Source organism: Panthera uncia, chromosome B1, assembly GCF_023721935.1.
Source record: "Panthera uncia isolate 11264 chromosome B1, Puncia_PCG_1.0, whole genome shotgun sequence".
NCBI lineage: Eukaryota > Metazoa > Chordata > Mammalia > Carnivora > Felidae > Panthera > Panthera uncia.
In genome coordinates this window covers 70,186,148-70,198,047 of record NC_064811.1, presented here as the reverse complement: position 1 = coordinate 70,198,047, position 11,900 = coordinate 70,186,148, and the positions used below count along the sequence as shown (strand labels likewise).

The 11,900-nt window shown below is 38.0% G+C and overlaps 1 protein-coding gene across 4 annotated transcripts in view; it reads right to left on the bottom strand.

Moving 5' to 3' along the window:
• Positions 1-24: 24 nt before the first annotated feature.
• Positions 25-11,900, bottom strand: part of AFF1 (ALF transcription elongation factor 1) — a 265,697-nt gene continuing 253,821 nt past the window's right edge. The window contains exons 28-31 of one of the 4 annotated variants that reach the window (XR_007457826.1): positions 11,288-11,376; positions 9,613-9,698; positions 5,264-5,481; positions 25-1,289 (exon numbers count right to left, since the gene is read on the bottom strand). The gene's annotated coding sequence lies outside the window, so the exon portion shown is untranslated. The other 3 variants (XR_007457825.1, XR_007457824.1, XR_007457827.1) reach the window with 3 other exon arrangements.

Genomic DNA, 11,900 nt, shown 5'->3' with positions numbered 1-11,900 from the left:
TATATATATATATATAAGAATTCTTAACTGTTAGGATCTTTAATTCCTAGTTGAAAACTAAGAAAAAAAAGTAATTGTGGGTTGGCAAATTTATAAATATATTTCACAATTTCTAAAGTAGTAGATTTTTCAGTGTGGCACAAATCATGTTTATTAATGGACCCAAATATCTTTTATCTCTGTAGAAAATTAAAAAGCCAAAAGTATATTAACATTAAATGCTAAATGTAAGTTTGGAAATGATTTAGGTATTCAATGAATACCCATTATTCAATTAGAGTTAGTATAAACTTTAAATTATTACTTTAAACAATTGTGCTTGGATTAGACATAAACAACTATTGTATTTTTTGGCAAATGTTGAAGACATACCTGCTTTTATTAAACCAGCATACTTAAACTAGCTTGTATTTATCAAGGATTGTCTTAGATCATAAACTTGAAAAAATCTGGGTTAGTTTCTATACTTCTGAGAGTATCTTGATAAAACACTTTTCTTTAAATAGAGCTCTTTACACTTTTGGTAATACCATCTGGAAAGAGAAAAATATCACCTATCTGTAACATACTTAGACCTACATAAACATACAGACATCCAAAAAGTTCTTAAAGCTTTTGTTTTGAAAACTGTAGCCACGTCTCAGGTACAACAGTCAAAAGAATTGTTGGATACAAACTGTTTCTGGCAGGTGGACTAAATTAACAGTACCTACTTAGATGGCCAAAGACACTATTTGCATGCTGTAAGGATTTTTTTCAGAGCTCTTTATGGAGTCATTTTCGTCTTTTAGAAGCTTCTACATGCCATTTAAAGAATACATTCCATGGTTTCTGAGAGGTTTGGAATCTTCTAAACGTGCTTAAGGTGGACCTAAGTTAAAAATTCCCCAAAGTGGCCACTACAATTTCAAAAGATCAGCCATTTTCCAAAAAGGCACAAGAGCCTCATCCATAGGCCAGACGGAACCCATCTTTACCTTTAATGTCTTAACTGTGAGAGGCCCTGTTTTCCAACAACTGTTTCAAAACACAGGGAATCACGTTCCACCCCACCCCCGTTCTTTGAACAGCACAGAGTGACTAACCAAGAAGCTTCAACAAGCAAAATGCAGGTGTGCACAACAAAGTTGGAGCGCTCAAAACACAAAGAGCAGACCTCAGATCTCAAAGAGACTTACCCTCAAATTCCCAGGTTAGCTAGAAAGCAGTGAGTTCACTGGGCTTTGTGGGTACTAGGCACCTATGTGTTCACTGGCCTTGGAGACATTCAGGGTCTTTGGATCCCACTTCTTTTGCCAGGAGATGTCAGAAGTTCAGAAATAACAGAAGTAAAACCAATCAATCACCAAAGTAGTTAATTAGTAAAAGTTTATTATGCACACACCAGAAACACTCAAACCAATATGTGGAATGAGACTCAGGGGAATATTTGTTATCAAGCAGCTGCTTTTACAATGAGAAAACAGTAACTGTTTATTCAGTGTTAGACTATATTAGTGTTTTCTTAAATGATAGGGAATTGGTCAGTGTGTTACTTCATACCAACTTTGGGAACTGTTCAAGTTTTGCTTATTTTCAGAGGCATAAGCAAGAAATGACCCAGGTCAAGTTAGTCTTGCAAAGTAAGCTAAATCAAGCTTTGTTTATATGACTAAACTAGTTTTGTCTGTTCAGAGAATTTTCAAGGCTGGTCTCCATTTGTTTCTTAACACTGCCATGAGTGTTCATGAACATGTCTTAATGTAAGCATGTTTTCATTTATCTTCATAGGTTCATACAAGTGGAATTGCTGGGTTGTATGGTAACAATTTTTAAGAAACTACCAAACTTCTTCACAGCGGCTGTACTATATTATATTCCCATCAGCACAGTATGAGTTTTCTGGGTTCTTTTCATCCTTAACAACACTGTGTGTTGTCCTCTTTGATTATAGCCATTCTACTGGGTGTGAAGGTGTAGCTTCATGTGGTTAAATTAATATATTTTTTTCCTAAGGTAAAGGGTTGCTCTCTAGTGGTGCATTCTGCACATTACACGTGGGAAAAGGGCCCTAATGAGAAGCCTAAAGCTAAAACTTGTTAAAATTCATTCATTTCATGTTGCGCCTGCATTGCTTAGCACACCGAGTGCAATTTGAGGCCCAGGTTCAAAATGTTTTCCTCATTACCACTATTCATAGTCCTCAGGAGCTGGCTGGTTGGCTGTGGCTTTTACTTAATCCCCAGAGGTACATTATAGTCAAAACCCTAAGCTTTTCTGCTTCAGATCTCCTCCTCTTTATGCACACAGATCTCTTGGTGTACAGGTTTACACCTGCAGGGTGGCTAATGCCTATGAATAAGGGGAGGAAGAGGCCAGAGACGGTTTTGTTGACTCAAACCTACCACATCCTTTCAAGCCAGAGCCAGAGAAGTAAATAATTCTTACTAGTGGAATGAATGTAAATTCTTTTTAATGAATTGCACACAAATGGAATGTCTGGTGGCTCCTTGGTATTTTCAGGTAACACTTTGTAAATATGCCTGTAGGGAGTTGTAAAGTTTTAGGAGAATGGGTCTCAGCTGACCCTAGGCTTCTAGGCTCTGCTGAAAGGAGAGAGCACTATGCACATTAAAAATAGCAAAAAGTTGAGCCAAGGAAGGAACCTGGCCAGGGATTTACTTAACTTACAGGAATGTATATTTGGTAAGTAATGAAAGATGTGGCTTCAGGAAATTAGGGAAGTAGAACCAAACATTTAATGGTTTAACGTAAGAACCTACAAGTTTTGTTTTATTGCAACAGGATATTTTTTTTTAAGTGTCCATATGTGAAATTTCCCTAACTTCCTGTGTTTTAGGTAAATGTTTCATGCTAACAGTGCATTTTACTATCCTTACCTATCCATTAAATGATTATGGAGATTCATCATTTGTGTAAATATGCACAAAAATACATATGCATACTCAAATGCCTGAACATAGAACTGTAGAGAATATAATGGAGGGGTCTTGCCATGGCTGATTAATGTCCCAGTCAAGGGGAAACAAGAGGAAGAAACACATCTGTGACATTTTTGTACACAGTAATTCTCCATAGTCCAGTCCACTTGTGTTTCCAGTTGAGGTGGATATAAGCGTATAAGGTTCAGGATAAAGTTTATTCAACTTTGGGTTTAGCACTGGATATAAAGGGGAATTAAAACATTCTGGGGTGAATACAATTTTTAAACATGTATTAGAACTTCAAAAATGTTGATATAATGAATAGCGCTTTCCAAAGAATATGTGGAGATTTTCATTAATCCAGTGATGCTGCCATCATGCCCAAAACAAACGTAAGGAGATACTGGAAGTATTTAATAGGGACATACTATTTTTTCCTCTGCCTTTTGAAAATACGTGTTTTAGAGCTAAGTCTGGTGAGTTATTTATATGGACAAAACTACCATATAGTAAGGTGTGTGTATGCTTATCCATCGAGTACTGCAAACAGCTTTAAAGTGTTCTACATATTTTCTGAGCAGTGCTCACTGATGTGTACTCCTCCCCCTCACCCAAGATGATGATTTTGTAGGACAGTAGTCCTTTTAGTGAGTTCTGTGTATCTCTAAATTTTAACCCATCACATTTAACAGAAATACATGATTACTATTACTTTCATAGACTTTAGGATAGTATGTATTTCAACCCCTTTCTGTTTTGATAGGAAATAGTATCAGACATTTAGGTAACTTGCACAAGGTAGAGGATGATTATTGTTTTGGCTTCTGGTTGTATTTTATAGATAATATCATGAAAGTGAGACACATCCTGCTAGGCCAAGGCATTTAGCCTTCAAAGTTGTCAGTTTCTAAGCTAAAGTTTTATTTGGTCCCACTACTCTACAACTTGGAGGACCCTGGGGGGAGTCACACTGTTGCCAGTTTCAGTTATTTCATATTTGTTGGGATTTTAACCTTTGAAGTTACTTTGCATGACTTTAAAACTTTTGTTTTATGCTAGTTTCCTTAAAGGTTTATAACAAAAAAGTAAAATCTAGTGATACTTTTTATTAAATAATACATGTCCTCATAAAAAGGAAAAAACCTATTTCAGCAAGCACTAGAGATGTACTCGTGTTCTGACTGGTTCAGGTAAATGGATAAAATCTACAAGGCATATGTAAGGCAACATCTGACTTGGGAAATTCCCCACTGTGCTAGTCATTGTCTAGTGACTACATATTCTCAGGACTTCCTTCTCAAGCTCCATTAAATTTTTTTTTTTAAGTTTATTTATTTTGAGAAAAGGATGAGAGCAGGGAAGGGGCAGAGAGAAGCACTGAGGTGCCCCTTGAGCTCCATTTTATAAAACCTCTCTAATTCCTACCCACAATCCAATTTTACTAATTGCCTCTAGTATAATCCAAAAGTGGTTAAATGTTAAGAGTGTTACGATTCTGTTTGTAGAGGACATTAAAAGAGCTTATATTTAAAAAACAGCAACAACAACAACAAAAGCCACATTTCCTCTAGTTCATTCTCATAAGCAAAATTCTTCATAATGAAGTCAGACAAATCAGTATCATAATCTGGGTTTCACCTTTTGCTAGCTGCTTGACCATAAATTACTCCTCTTTAGCTTAAATTTGATCATCTGCATGATAATAATGACTAATTTGGAAGGTGGTTTTAAAAATACAACTATGGAAGGTATACAGGACAAGTGGCTTAACACATGTTCTTTTCCCCTTCTCCATGTTTTCATTTTCTAGGTCTGTTGGGCTCTGGGGATGGGGATGTATCATGGAGGTAGTAAATGAAAGGGAAAAAGACTGAGTGGCTCCATTTTGCTCTGGTGAATTCAGGACAAATACATAGACACAAGAGGAGTGCTGTCCTTTGCCTAATAGATACACTGACATATGCCATGCTGTCAAGCTTGAAATAACTCTGAACATTGTAGCTACAGGGTGTTAGTTTTACAATAGCATCTATATTAGGATGGGCCAGAGGCAAGGACAATGGCTATCTGAATGGGAAAATACCAGATCTGAAGTTAACCTGTCACCTGGATGGAAAAGAGACATGCCATCCGGAAGCCAGGCACCTTGACCTATACTTTGTGCTACACACATTCTGAAGCATGTCACTTTACACAAAGGAATCACTCAGACTATTGAATGGATAGAATTAAACTTCATGGGGATAAGAAATCAGTCTTCCCTTGCTCTTTTATCTTCATCTAAAATAAGCAAATTATCAGGTTATTAGGACGATAATCAAGTGAGGCTGGGGACTGACCTGTAACAAATTTTAGATTTGATCTCTGTAGGCCATAGAGAAACCTATGGTGAAATTCATTCCATAGATCCTCAAAACTGTGCCCATATTTCATAGCTTCCATTTTATCCAGGATAAATGTCATCTGCTTGGACAATGAATATGTTTTAAAGATTAATGGAGCTTCAAATCCTGTGTATCAATGATGTTTCACTTACTTAGGGGTTGATCATTGCCTCCTACAGGGTTGGAAAAAAAGAAATGGGAATTGTAAGCAGCTCACAGATGATGTTTTCTGAGGTGCAAGCAATGGAGTATTAAGAAAACAGTCCCATTTACAATTGCACCAAAAAGAATAAAATACCTAGGAATAAACTTAACCAAGGAGGTGAAAGACCTCTACTCTGAAAACTCATGAAAGAAACTGAAGAGGACACAAAGAAATGGAAACACATTCCATGCTCCTGGGTTGGAAGAACAAAAGTTGTTCAAACGTCTGTACCATTCAAAGCAATCTATGGGTTTAATGCAATCCCTATCAAAACACCAGCAGCATTTTTTCACAGAAGTAGAACAAACAATCCTAAAATTTGTATGGAATAATAAGATGCTGAATAGCCCAGGAAATCTTGAAAAAGTAAAAACTGGAGGTATCACAATTCCAGATTTCAAGTTATATTACAGAGCGGTAGTAATCAAAACAGTATGGTACTAGCATAAACACACACACAAAGATCAAAGTTATAGAAAACACAGAAATGAACCCACAATTATATGGTCAATTAATCTTCAATAAAGGAGGAACGAATATACAATGGGAAAAAGTCTCTTCAACAAATGGTGTTGGGAAAACTGGACAGCAATATGCAGAAGAATGAAACTGGACCACTTTCTTTCACCAAACAAAAACAAAATGGATTAAAGAGCTAAATATATGAGACCTGAAATCATAAAAATCCTTGAAGAGAGCGTAGGCAATATTTTCTCTGATGTCAGCTGTAGCAACATTTTTCTAGATAGGTCTAAGGTCAAAGAAATAAAAACAAACCACTGACTACATAAAAAGTTTCTGCAAAGGAAACAATCAACAAAACTAAAAGACAACCTATTCAATGGGAGATGTTTGCAAATGACATGGCTGATAAAGGGTTAGTATCCAAAACATTAAAGAACTGCTACAACTCAATACCCCCCAAAACAACCCAATTTAAAAATGGGCAGAAGACCTGATCAGACACTTCTCCACGGACATTCAGATGGCCAACAGACACATGAAAAGTAGCTCAACATCATTCATCATCAGGGAAATGCAAATCAAAACCACAATGAGATATCACCTCACACCACTCAGAATGGCTAAAATCAAAACCACAAGTGTTGGCAAGGATGTGGACAAAAAGGAACCCTCCTGCACTCTTGTTGGAAATGCAAACTGGTGCAGCCATTCTGGAAAACAGTATGGAGGTTCCTCAAGAAAATTAAAAATAGAACTACCCTATGATCCAGTAATCACACTACTGGGCATTTACCCTGAAAATACAAAAACACTAATTCAAAAGGATACATGCACTCCTACATTTATAGCAGCATTATTTACAATAGCCAAACTATAGGGGCACCTGGGTGGCTCAGTCTGTTGAGTGTCTGACTCTTAATTTCGGCTCAGGTCATGATTCCAGGGTCGTGGGATCGAGCCAAGCATAGGGCTCTGTGCTGAGCATGGAGTTTGCTTAAGATTCTCTCTCCCTCTCCATCCCCACTCATGCATGTGTGCATACATGTGCTCTCTCCAAAAAAAAAAAAACCCAAAAACCAAAAAACAAAACACACATGCGCACATACACACACAAACAAAACTTAAAAATAGCCAAACTATGGAAGCAGCCCAAGTGCCTACTGATGAATGTATAAAGATGTGTTGTATACACAACAGAATATTATTCAGCCATAGAAAAGCATGAAATCTTGCCATTTGCAACACGGATAGAGCTAGAATATAATGCTAAATGAAATGTCAGTCAGAAAAGACAAATACCATATGTCACTCATATGTGGAATTTAAGAAAGAAGCCCAAAACAGGCGGTGGTGGGTGGTGGTAGCGAGATAAACCAAGAAACACTCTTAACTTAGAGAACTAATGGTTACCAGAGAGTAAGTGGGGAGGGGAGGATTAAAGAATACACATATCATAATGAAAGAAAAAAAAAAAAAAGAAAGAATGTATACCCATCCACAGTTGCTATAAGAGCTTTTTGGGAGAAGTAGGTTTGGTAACATCAAAAATTTTAAATTTGACTTCACTTTTGACTGAGACATCCCTCTTACAAAAATTTATCCTGTAAAAATACTTAAAAGAATGCACAATGATGTGTTTATCAAGATTCCTAAAAAAGAAAAAGAAAAGAAAGATTCCTCAGTACAGCTGTTTGTAACAGAATAACGGCAGAGGCCCAGGGGAGGCTTGTATGCATAATGTGAGAATGTTTACATAAAGGGAGATATATCCTTATTACACAATATATTGCATCCAAAATAGGATTACCATAAAAACACTGATATAAAATCAAAAGAATCAAAATATACTCCAAATTTATGTTTAAAAACAACGTATAAGTGCGCAATGAGTTCTGGAATGAGATGCACCAAAAGTAATGGCTATTAGCTCTGGAGGGAAATGGATGAAATACGTTTACCCTTGTGACTTTTTTGTTGATTGTTAAATGTTTATTTATTTTGAGAGAAAAAGAGCAAGTGCGGGTAGGGGAGGGGCAAAGAGAATCACAAACAGGTTCCACGCTGTCAGCAGACAGCCCACGGAGACCAATGGAGGGCTCCATCTCACGAACTGTGAGATCATGACCTAAGCTGAAATCAGGAGTTGGATGCTTAACCGACTGAGTCACCCAGCTGCCCCTGCTCTTGTAGTTTTTGCTCTACATGCTTTTATGTCATTTGATTTAAAAAAAATTTTTTTTAATGTTATTTTGAGGGAGAGAGACAGAACATGAACAGGGGAGGGGCAGAGAGAGAGAGAGAGAGAGAGACAGAATCCGAAGCATGCTCCAGGCTCTGAGCTGTCCGCACAAAACCTGACGTGGGGCTCGAACCTATGAACCATGAGATCATGACCTGAGCCAAAGTTGGACTCCTAACTGACTGAGCCACCCAGATGCCCCATCATTTGATTTTTTTTTTTTTTTTTAGGTTTATTTTTGAGTGAGAGAGAGAAAGAGAGGGAGGGAGAGGGAGGCAGGGGCAGAGAGAAAGGGGGACACAGAAGCTGAAGCAAGGCTCCAGGTTCTGAGTTATCAGTGCAGAGCCCAACACAGGGCTCAAACACGCAAATTACAAGATCATGACGTGAGCTGGCAGTAAGTCAGGCACTTAACCCACTGTGCCACCCAGGAACCCCTCATTTGATTTCTTTTAATGGCCTATCTGTAGATCAGTTGAAAACAGGATTTAAAAAAAAATCCACAATAATTTACATGATTGGGAAGCTCTGCAAAGCCACTCTAGCATATCACTCCCTTAAGATGCTTGTAAAGTCCTCAACTACAATCCTGCGTGCTAAGTCCTACCAGCAGGAATAGTTTCTTCAGAGACTGTAGGACAAAGATAGAAAAGCAGAGAATTGAATAGTTAACTGAAGACATTTTTCTAAGGCCCATGCAGTTGAGTACAACTCATTTTTCACATCTAATCGTGTATGTACCTACAGAAAAATGTGTGTGCGTACGCCTGTTTGTGTGTATTGTTGCTTAGATGATAATTTATAGGAATACTTAGCAGTAGAGAGATACAAACCCATAATTGTTTCTGCCGCCTACACATGAAATAAGGTAAATAAGATGTTAGGACTGGGCTGCAGCAACAGAGAAGGGTGATTTACAGCACTTATCCAGAGCAAGCACATGGTCTTTTGAAGCTAAAATAGAATTGTCTGTTTAGAAAGCATTCAAGGTCCACCCTGCAGTCAGTTAGAAGGGCACAGGTCTTTATTATCAGAGCCTTGATGTCAGCGGAGTGTGGTCTACAGGGAAACCGCAAACACCGAAAGAGTCCTGTTCTAAGACAAAACAGACTAGACGGGTACATTTATCTAAGCACAGCCAAAATAACAGCAGATAAAATTCTGATTATATTACGGTAAACACCTGCTGGCCTTCAAAGTTGTTTGGAATGGACTGGAGGGTTCTAAACACCTAGATGTCCTAAGTAAAAGTAGCCTGGAATGTGACAATTTACATTTCCAACAACTCTGGTAAATCGTGAACAAATATCTATTTAAATAATTCAGGCTCCACAAGTGCCTAAATACTTGCTAATACAAATACTAACAAGGCCACCGAGGGAAATTACTACTTACCTTAGAGTTGTTGCTGGTTTTAAATAATACAAAGCCTCTCAGGGTCTGGGAAGCAGCCCACACATACAAGACACCAGAAGCAGAAACTGCAAAGACATTGGCAGAAGTTGGCCTACTTAAAACTAAACAAGCTCTGCTTAAAAGGGCCCTAATAAAAACTGAAAAGCAAAAGATAATTTGGAGGAAACCTTTATAACATAAGGAGAGGTTAATATCGTAAATACATAAATCAAAAGGAAAAAGATTAATAGCTTGAAGGGAAGTCATCTATTCCTTTTTCTGCTCAGCATCCTCTCTCTTTGTTAACAAAACCCTTCCTAATGGTGAACTCATTACATGATTTCGGTGAAAACCTTCCCCACATCTACTGAATTGGACACTTGAACTGGATTTGGGGTACTGGTCACATAACCCATGCACTGCAAATGGCCACTTGGTATGTGATGGGGAAAAAAACTATGTACCACAGGAATAATATCTGAATGAAAACATCAGAAGATACCATTTCCCATCTATCAAATTAGGTAACTTTTCCCTTTGCATTTTTTTTTAATGTTTATTTTTTGAGAGAAAAAAAAGAGAGAGCACAAGTTGGGAAGGGCCAGAGAGAGAGGGATACACAGAATCTGAAGCAGGCTCCATGCTCCGAGCTATCAGCACAGAGCCCGATGTGGGGCTCAAACCCGTGAACCGCGAGATCATGACCTGAGCCAAAGTTGAACGCTTAACCGACTGAGCCACCCAGGCGCCCCTCCCTTTGCATTTTCTAAACATGGTATCTAGAATCGGAAAGGCAATGGATTATCAATGCATGCTAAAATAACTGGATGTTGGAAGATGTTGAAACAGGAAAAAGCCTGTATTTACAACAGCGTTCTGGTGGTCATATCTTAACCACTCACTCAAAGTTAGCATCACTGGAGAGTTTAGGGGTCTCCTGATGTAACACCATGTGAAGTATACCACATACTCTGTAGGGTCTTTTCAAATATAATCAAGAGTCTAAGACTGAATCCAGTTTGCAGGAAATATAGAAGTTAGAGGAATTCCACACTTAGTGGAAACACACAAATGTTTTTAATATAATAAATGTTATTCATGAAACTTGACTGAATCCTGGGTTTCAAAAAAAGGGTTTGAAAAATAAGCCCTAAGGCCTTTCAGGGACAAATGCTGAAATTTTAACATGAACTGAACTTTAGATGTTTGTGAAAAAGTTTTCTTAGTTGGTAACATGTTACTGACATTGGAAAATGTCCTGGGAAATGCATGCTCAACTTTTTAGGGCTGAAATCTAATTCAGCATAAATATATACATGCACACATATACTAAGGATAATATACTACAATATTAAGTGCTGAATCTGTCCAAACAGTTTGCTTCAGGGATGCTTGTAGAAGCATTCTTTATAATATCCCCTACTTAGAAATAATCTCCATGTCTAACAAGGTTGGTTAAATAAACTGTTGCAACCATGCAACGGACAACCACTACTGATAATCTGTAATGGACAAGATAGGACACGGATAGCATTTGTGAAAAAGATGAAAACCAGAGATTTTATGACCCATTTTTCCAGGCTTAGTTCAAATGAGAGCTCTTCCCTAGAGATCCCTTCCCTTCTCTTAATGACTGAAACACTCCCTTTTCCCACACTTGCCATTGCATGCTTACCAGTTCTTGCTGCTTGTCAACTTTACCACAAGCTTGCCGAGGGTGGGTATCTATTCATTAGGACCAATATAAGTAGAGGTCAACCTAACCTAAGGAACAAAAAATGAAAAAGAGGTGGGTAGTGAGGTCTGAGGCTGGAGGGTAGCTGTGGGCAGTGTGGTGCAGCAAGGGGAAGGAATAAATTAAAGGAGCCACCAATTTAAGAGTGTTCATGCCAGGCACTATGCTAAACACTCTCCATATCCTCTTGTACAATCCTCACCATCTTACTAGGTACATACCAAATCAACAAAGTTTATAAATGAAAAAACCCCACAGAGGTTAAACAACTTGCCCAAGGACACATAGCAAACTCAGGGGCCAGAATTCAAATTTGCCAAGTCAGATTTCAGTATCTAGGTTCTTGCTGATTTTCTAAAACCACTGGCGTAAAACATTAGCTCCTTCAGAGTAACAAAGGGAGGACAGACCATATGCCTTTAGATTCCTTTCAATACTAACATTATACAAATCTGTCCACGCAACAAGTTAAAAATAGGCAAATTATGGTCACCATTGCACCGGGCAGTTGAGGTCAGAAAGAAAAGATGCCACGGTGGTGGTATCAAGCTAA